The sequence below is a fragment of the Rattus rattus genome, chromosome 3 (assembly GCF_011064425.1).
Source record: "Rattus rattus isolate New Zealand chromosome 3, Rrattus_CSIRO_v1, whole genome shotgun sequence".
NCBI classification, from domain to species: Eukaryota; Metazoa; Chordata; class Mammalia; order Rodentia; family Muridae; genus Rattus; species Rattus rattus.
Window position 1 is genome coordinate 90,159,199 of NC_046156.1, and position 8,583 is coordinate 90,167,781.

At 41.8% G+C, this 8,583-nt stretch overlaps 1 pseudogene; it reads left to right on the forward strand.

Annotated features, from left to right (window-relative positions):
• Window positions 1-2,727: 2,727 nt before the first annotated feature.
• On the forward strand, window positions 2,728-3,160 carry LOC116895473 (annotated as a pseudogene).
• The last annotated feature ends 5,423 nt before the right edge of the window (window positions 3,161-8,583 follow it).

An 8,583-nucleotide genomic window follows, 5' to 3' on the forward strand; every position in this document is an offset into this window, starting at 1 on the left:
TTTACTTTGTTTTCTTTGGGGGAATGGGAGTTTCACCCTAGAGGCCAGACTGGCCTGAAACTCACAGTAAGCTTTCTTCCTCAGGTTTCAAGAGTGCAATGACAGGCAGGGGCCACTACACGCAGCCACATGCTTGAAAATCCATAAGGAAGTGTGTTGGGGATCTTAAGTGGGACAGAATTCCGGCATTGCTTCTTTTAAAAATCTAGTACCATTGAGTAAACACAAGTACACAATCCATTTTTCTTTGAGATAAATGTTATAAAATGCCTGAAAACTATGTTATAAAAAAGTATCTGGAACCATCCAGATCAGTTTTGGAAATGACATGTTGCCTGTCGAGTGTACCCCGTCTCCGCACTGTATTTTCTTTCCAAGTTTGGAGAAGACGCTTGCTCAAGTGCCCAAGTCTGGAGCATCTAGAATTTTCTATCACTCTTCTGGAGAAGGCCTAATCCTTTCTCATTGTTAATGTTGGGGAGTTTCTAGCCAAAGAGCCTGGGCCCTACTAAGAATCATTGACAGACCCAGAGAAGCCCTTTGGAGCCAGCTGCCTCATGTCTGTCCCACACAAGATCACCCAGGGCCACCGCGTTCTCTCACAGGCAGCTCACATGGGTCCCCAGGCTGCTGAGGTTAAAGATGGCAAAGGCCACTAAGAAATTCCCATGATCGTAAGCTTGAGCACGGATGCCCAACCAGGAAGGAGCAGTGAGCTGACAGACAATCGTTAGATGGACAGGCTATCGTTATGGAGATGACCCTTTGCTGGCTGCTCTTTCCTTGATTTTCAAATGCAAGATTGACTTGAGAATCTCTCAATAGCGGATTTTGGAAACAACCATGGAGTTCCTATGGTTGCTACTCAGCCTCCAGAGCTGCTCTTTAACAGTGCATTACATAACCTTGAGAAAACACTATCACTTCCATTAAAGAACCAGGGAAAGGACCCTGATGGGGATAAATGAGCTTAAGGCTTGGCACTCACGGATAAAAGACTACATCTAATTTCTACATAAGAAGTGAACGGCAGACCTCCGAGAAACATGTTCTCTGGCAATAAAAAGGAAGTTCCTTTATATATTTAATTAATTAAGATCGAGAAATATTTTCCAGTAGTAAAAGTTAGTTCCTGTCTCCTGTATCTTTCAGGATATGTATAATGTCTGGAATACTTAAATGACATTGTCATGTCTTCCTGGTGCCAGGCCAGGGAATGGGTGATACAACAGTCATTACTGAAGTTTCCCACATGGCTGAATCCAATTAATTAGGCCTAGCCAAACCTGTCAGCCACACCCAGGACCCAGCTGAATAACCCTTAGGATTCAGGAACACCCCTTCAACAAACACTCGTTTGTTACTACTGGTATTCAGTGAATCACTTCGAATTTTTCCTGACAGAGCTTCCTCAACAGGGCACTCTAGACCAAAGTCAAAAGCCTCTGCTCTAGTGTTCATTTACAAATGTTCTTAACGCTATTTTACAAATGGTAATTTATACTTCACTTTGACAGTAGCCAAGGATAATGCAACTTATTTTTTTAGGCCAAAATCAAAGGACTGGATAGTGTCTTTCAGCCCTATCCGTTTCCCTGAAAGTTGATATAAATCATAATTTTCTCTCCAAAGCCTGTGAACTGTTAGCAGAGTGGGTCCTATGCTTTGTCTTGGAGAGACCTGCAGTATTCCAGAGCAAACTCATGACCTTGGCTATCAAAGGTACTATAAGTACTCTGAACCTATTGTTTCCACCAAGGCACATTTATTGAATGCCAATTACTACCAGGTACTAGGTGGAAAATAGAGATGCCCACTGTTTCTGATCTCCCAGGGTTACCTTCTAGTTGATGGCAGGTAGGGAAAGAAAATGAGAAAGAGAAACAAAGGAACTTCTGATAGCAAGTAATGCTAAAATAACTCAGAGGACTGGTGAGTTGCAGCTCAGTTGTTCAGCCTAGGTGAGACCTTGAGGTGGATCCCCAGCAGCACCCCAAAAAATGTGGAGGAGCAGTATTTGAATCAGCCTGATGGTAATATTATATATTCTCACATTCTGTCCTACTTCTCTATTTGATTTATTTATTTTTGAGACAGGGTCTTACTTTATAGCTTGGGCTGGCCTAGTTCTCACTATGTAGACCAGGCTAGCCTCAAACTTGGAGGCTAGGATTAAAAAGGAGTGTGTTACCATGCCCCACTCATACATCTCATACATTTTAAAAGCAACTCTACAAAAATATACACACTCAAAAAGAGATGGTTAGGAGGCCATTGTCCCGTTTTGTTTTGTTTTGTTTTGTTTTTTCCCTTTGGAGAAGGGGAGGTATCTGGAGGGATGCTGACACATGGATTCAATCTCTAAGGCAAGTGACATAGTATGTACCCCAACTTAAAATGTTTCATCCTTTGACTCAACAGTCAAGTTCTGGGAACTTGGTCTGTCAATATGGAACATGCTCAAGAAACTGGTGAAAGATACCACAGCAGTTGGTAGTTGACAGTTCTAGCAACAACCTGAAAGTCCATCAGAGAGAAGTCAGTCATGGAGAATTCATGCAACAGAATGCTTCACATTACGGAGAATGAAGCTGCACTAATACAAATGGTGTGTTTAATAAATCCCATCATCTGTTCGTCCCTTTCCTGTTCCGCGTGTATGACTGAGGTGAGGATCGCCGCCACCGGTCTCTTGTTTTCATCATTGCAGATGCTTCTGCTGCAAAGATGGTCAACGTACCTAAAACCTGAAGGACTTTCTGTAAGAAATGTGCCAAGCACCAGCCTCACCAAGTGACCCAGTATAAGAAGGGCAAGGATTCCCTGTATGCCCAAGGAAAGCAGCGCTACGACCGAAAGCAGGGTGGCTATGGTGGGCAGACGAAGCCATTTTTTCGAAAGGAGGCCAAAACCACAAAGAAGATTGTGCTCAGGGGTTGGGAATTTAGCTCAGTGGTAGAGCGCTTGCCTAGGAAGCGCAAGGCCCTGGGTTCGGTCCCCAGCTCCAAAAAAAAAGAACCAGAAAAAAAAAAAATTGTGCTCAGGCTTGAATGTGTTGAGCCCAACTGCAGATCCAAGAGGATGCTGGCTATTAAGAGATTGCAAGCATTTTGAAGTGGAAGGTGATAAGCAGAGAAAGGGCCAAGTGATCCAGTTCTAAAACTTGTGTTCTCTGACAGGAAAATACTGAAGCAGGAGAAAAATGACCTGCTAGAGAATAAAGTTATTGTTAATGATAAAGTAAATAAATCAATCCCATCATCTCTGAAAATCATATGTATTCATCAATGTGATCCTCAGAAGGACCTTATGGGCTAGAGATAAAGTGTCACCTAAAAGGCTCAAATGTTCGATGTCTGCCTGCCAGCTGACAGGCTTTCAGGATGTGACAGGATCTTGAAGATTTGACCTAATCGTTGTTTTAATCCATTGGTGAAGTCATAATTATACTATGAGAAGGTGGACACTGAGGAAGATGGGGCCTGACTGAAGGAAGTGGGCCAGCTGGGAACCTACTTCCTAGGAGAATTTGTTCTGCTGTCGTCCTGTCCTCATCTCTACTTCCAGATCACAATGAGGCCAGTTAGTTTGCTTTTTTCCCACACCTTCCTTCACAATGTTGGGCTTCATTACAGTCCTCTATAGCAACAAATTAAGCTCATCTTGAGCCCAAATCTCCGACACTGTAAACCAAAATAAACTTTTACTGCTTTCAAATTGTCTATTCGAGGTCATCAGTTTGCTTGTTTGTTTTGGGCACAGTGAGAAAAATGCCAACTATCTCAGGTATGTAAGAAATTGGTAACAGTTTTTGTCTCTACAAGGAAACTACATATTCTTTTCTGTTTTTCATTCTTGTGCGCATATCTGGCTATTCAGAAAAGATGTTTTAAAAACGGATCGCTGTGTTGGGAATTATACATCTTTCGATTTGTGTGTATTTATGCCTGGTAGTTCTACCTCGAATGTAAATGTTATAGGTAGGCAAACACTCCTAATCAGTGCTCTAATCACTTGTGGGCTGACCTGGTGATGAACAGTTCTCAGCCAGGGCAGGGTAGAAGGATAAAATATAAGGAATGTTTCAGAACGTTTTCTCTTAGGATGACTGTCCTCCTTAAAAGATGGTAGACTTATCTCTAATCCAGTCAAAGATTTGAAAAGGCTACCCTGACTGGACAGGGAACTGAGAAGGGGTGGGGAGTGGGGAGTGGGGAGTTTTGAAAGTTATTTGCAGTCTGTCCTTGGGTTCTAAAAACAAACCTCTCCCAGCAGAAATGTCATCCCAGCTCTCACGAGTGCTCAACCTCTGGGACACTGTGTTGATAGACTGGTAAGTAATAGGATGGAAATCAAGTGATTTCAGCTGCCTGTATTCTGAGCTAACCCTGGTTTCCTACAGTACTGTGCCAGGGAAGGTCAGCCAAGAATACTCATGATCTGCTCATCATGAGGAGAAAAGAAAACCTGTCTCATGTTAAATAAAGCATGTCTGCATATGTAAAAGTCTTATTTAAAAGAAAATTTGCCGTCAAGAACTTGAACTAGTTATGGAAATGACGTTCAGACTCTATTTTTAAGATGCATTAAATATGTATCTTCGTGGAGATGTGAGGAATTAATTTGCTTTGGGGCAAAATTTCCATTACTTCTGAAGTGGGTGTGGGAATTCATGCAGGGGCAGAGCTTGGGGAATTGGCAGAGTGGCTGAGGCTGCTGGGAGCAGAACTGCTCATTAGAAAAGGCCACGGGAACACCCCGAGAGCTGCTGCATGTGAAACTGAGTCAGAGAGCACAACCTGATCACGGAGTGCAGAACAACAGAAACTGCCAGTCATGAGCCTGGGACCACAGCTTTGCACGCTCTGTGTGAAACCAAAATGCCTTCGGTCTGCTGATCCTGAAGCTGGGTCAGGATGAAAGGCTTTGAACACTAGCTCAGGAGTCTTACCTCAGCCTCCCCTTGCAGCAGGAACCCCTCAGGGAGAAATCAGGAAGACCCCTCCAGGTGTCAGGCCTATCATCTGTGCCCACAGAACCTGATCCCAGAGGAGCAACCTATTAAAACATGGGTCAGTACAGAAGGCTGAGCTAACTTCTGGACCAGAATTCTTGTTCTCATAATGAGGCTTCTGGAAAAACCTTTGTTTTTCTGGTCCCTGACAACAAACCCTTTAATATTCTAGGGGAGAGGGACTAGTTGACACAGGGTATGGGCACTAGACAGTGGAAGTGGGGGACAGGAAGAGAAAGGAGGGAGAGACAAGAATGGGGTAAGGGAGGGGAAATAGATTCTAGAACTCATGTGGTAACAAAACTGACAAGAACACTTTAGAACCCAAGGCAGCAGATATGTCAGTGTCCTGGGAGGAATTCTGAATTTTTATTTCTCTTCTCTTTTCTGAAGTTCTTTGGAGTTCTTCAGCTTGCAATCAGATGACTTTCTTTGTGACATAAGGTTAAGGCTAAGGTGTTAGTATTAATGATTCAAGCTATTGACTATTTCTTCAACTGTCATAGAATCATAAAGGACCTTAGAAGTCTGTACCACTCATTTTTCGGGTAGGAAAACTGAAGCCTGGAGTGGCTGGTGACTTGGTTAAAGCTCACAAAAAATGGACTAGAATTCAAGCTGTTTTTCCAACAATGACATTAATTTCTCACTCACAATTCTATTCATGGCTTTGTATGCTCCATTCTCTTGTCCCACAGAAAAAATGTGTTGTTCTCAGGAATGACAGAGGAGACAGCAAAGCTTGTAATGTAGGGCCCTGCAGAGCTTAATATGATTAAAGAAAACTGTTTGTTGTTTTAAGATGGTCTTTTTCTTCAGGTTGGACTGTTCGAATTCAATCTCATGACAATCCCTCTGCCTTAAACTTCCTCAGTGTTGGAATTACAGGTTTGAATTAACATTCTTGGCTTAAAGGAATTAGCAAATAGAGAAATAAAAATTGATCCCAACTCAACCAAATACGATAAAGGTTGTCTTCAGGGAAGCAATGCCTGCTAAGTACTATCATCAGCTGGGATGCCGTCTAGACTCAGTACTCAGTCACTGCAGGTAATGCAAGGCACCTAATTAAACTGTCTAAACACATGGCACAATTTGACATTAAGTACTTTGCAGTTTACCAGAATTTTCTGGTTTGGCAATTTATCCTGATCAAATGAATGACATTATTGTCACTCTGGCCACCTGGAGGTAAAAACAGAATTCAAAATTTGGTGCTGTGCCTTGAATCATTTTATAAAGCACATTTCACAGCACGGGTGAAACAGCTGATTCTGACTTAGGGACCCGTCATCCCTCCTTCAGTTGGGGTGGGGGCTGTGAAGCAGTGACACTTGGTGGATATATGTCACCCCAGTCATTGTGTGATAGATACATAGCTGCCAATACATGGAATTCTTTATCTAGGAATTCCACAGCCATGGCTGTTTTCTTCCAACAGTTTTGGCTCACTAGACACCCCTAAAAAGGTATTATAGTTTAGGTATGAAGTACAGTTCCCCCTACAAAGGCTGATATAAGGGGTTTGGTCCTCATCTGATAACACTATTCTGGAAGGTTCTAGAAACTGTAGGAAGTAGGTCATAGCTAGAGGAAGTAGGTCACTGGGAAGGGCATCTTTGGGAAGGTCTCCTTTTCCCCATCCTCAGTTTCCAGCACTCACAGTGGCTCACAACCACCTTTTACTCTAGTTTCAGTGATCTGATGCTCTTCTGACTTCTGTAGGCAGTAGGCATGCTGTGGGGCACATGCATGCAGGCAAAGCACATCCATGTGCTCTTCTGCTTTTCTACTGTGAGTATATACAAGGCCTTTGTCAGATGAGGCCTCCTGGGTCTTGAGCTACATACACTTTACATTTAGATTACCATGCCCCAGTATTGCATTAACAAGACATCACCCTACCTTAAGATCTTTGGTCACCTATGTAAACCCCTTAGCCTAGTAAGTAGCATGGTGACAGGTAACTAAAGCAGACTTGTTACTATTAATGGGGAAAATTTGATTGCATATCATTAACTAGATGCTGCTCTGCTTTACATTATCTAAATCTGCCCACAACCCAGTTACTAAAATCATATGACTTTCCTGAACAGACAGGCTTGTGACTAAGTGGCTGCTGACAAATGGCAGTGATTTAAAACAAAATTGGGTAACAATGATTCACAAAAACCTGCATTCCCACTCATCTAGCACAACACGTATACACCAACCTTTAAGACCGCAGAAGCTGTAGCTCTAGAAAAATACAGGTATGCTTCTAGAGCCATGGGTAGAAACGTGCATTTAGAATGAATCCAGCTACTTTTCTAAGAGGCATTCCATATACCAGGTTCAATCAGCTTAAAAATCACTGAGAACAATGCTAGTTAAACTTAAAATTGCTATCTTACACTCAGTTTAGAGAGTTGGATTTATGCTCTTGAACGAGAAGCTGGGGTGCTGGGGCGGGGAGGGACATGCAACTCAGCAGCACAGCACTTGCCTAGCATGCCCATGGGTTGTCAGCACCACAAAACAAAGACTCTAAAAACCTTCTATTGGAACTGACCTTTGTCAAAACCCCATCACTGCTGCTCAAAAACAAACTAATAAGTAAAATGTTTATTTCAGAGTACAATGTCATCATGCCATCAAGTACAGGGTACAGAACTCTTGCCACTTAGCTGTTAAATGTAGTACTTAATTGAACTGGGGAACTATTACAAGTACAGACATACCAAATAATCTGGTACCAAGGACTTGAAAAGCATTAGAAGGGGTTTAGAGGCTCTTGAACACTTACTTTAATTGAGTCTGTAAGTTACTCAATTAAAATGATTTTAAGATTAAATATAGTTAAGGAGACACAATTAGTTATAAATAAGTTAAATAACCATGAAGAATACAGGAACCTACTAACCCAAATTAAATCGAAATCTAACCCTGCTTGCTTCTGCCCTTTCTTTGCTTGCTTGTAGCCCTATGATTACTCATGGCCCATCACTGAAAGGTCTCGTCTGTACTGTTAGCTGGTCTTATTTTTATGGCTTAAGTCACTCCTTGAGTATTTCTGAGGGGACTTAATGCCTACACAGAACTGTCAGAGAACTCTTTTTCTGAAACTAGCCTTACACAAAGATGTTTGTCAGCAATACTTCTTGAACATATGGTAAATCTTTAGTTAACAACTTTAAACATGGCAGAATTTCATACAGAATCTAACTGCATGTAAAAACCTAATAATTAACATGAAGTAGAGAATGGCTAAAAGCTTTCAGAACTCAACTCTGCTCCATTAATTTGCCTGCAAATGAGTAAGCAGGCTGGACACACCTGTTTTAAAAAAATACTGTCCTAAGGAAAAAAATGTAACTATCCAGCTTTTAACCTTATAAGGAAATAGTATCAATTATTTATATTTATATAATTTACAAAAAGTAGAGTCTTAAAGAATATTTCTAGTGTTTAGATTTTTCTGAAGAAGCATTTCAGATGAAAGTACAGCCCAGAGTTAGAGTCCTAGCTACTAGGGAACCTGAGGCCAGATAATCTAAAACTTAAGGTCATTCTGGACAACTAGTGAGACC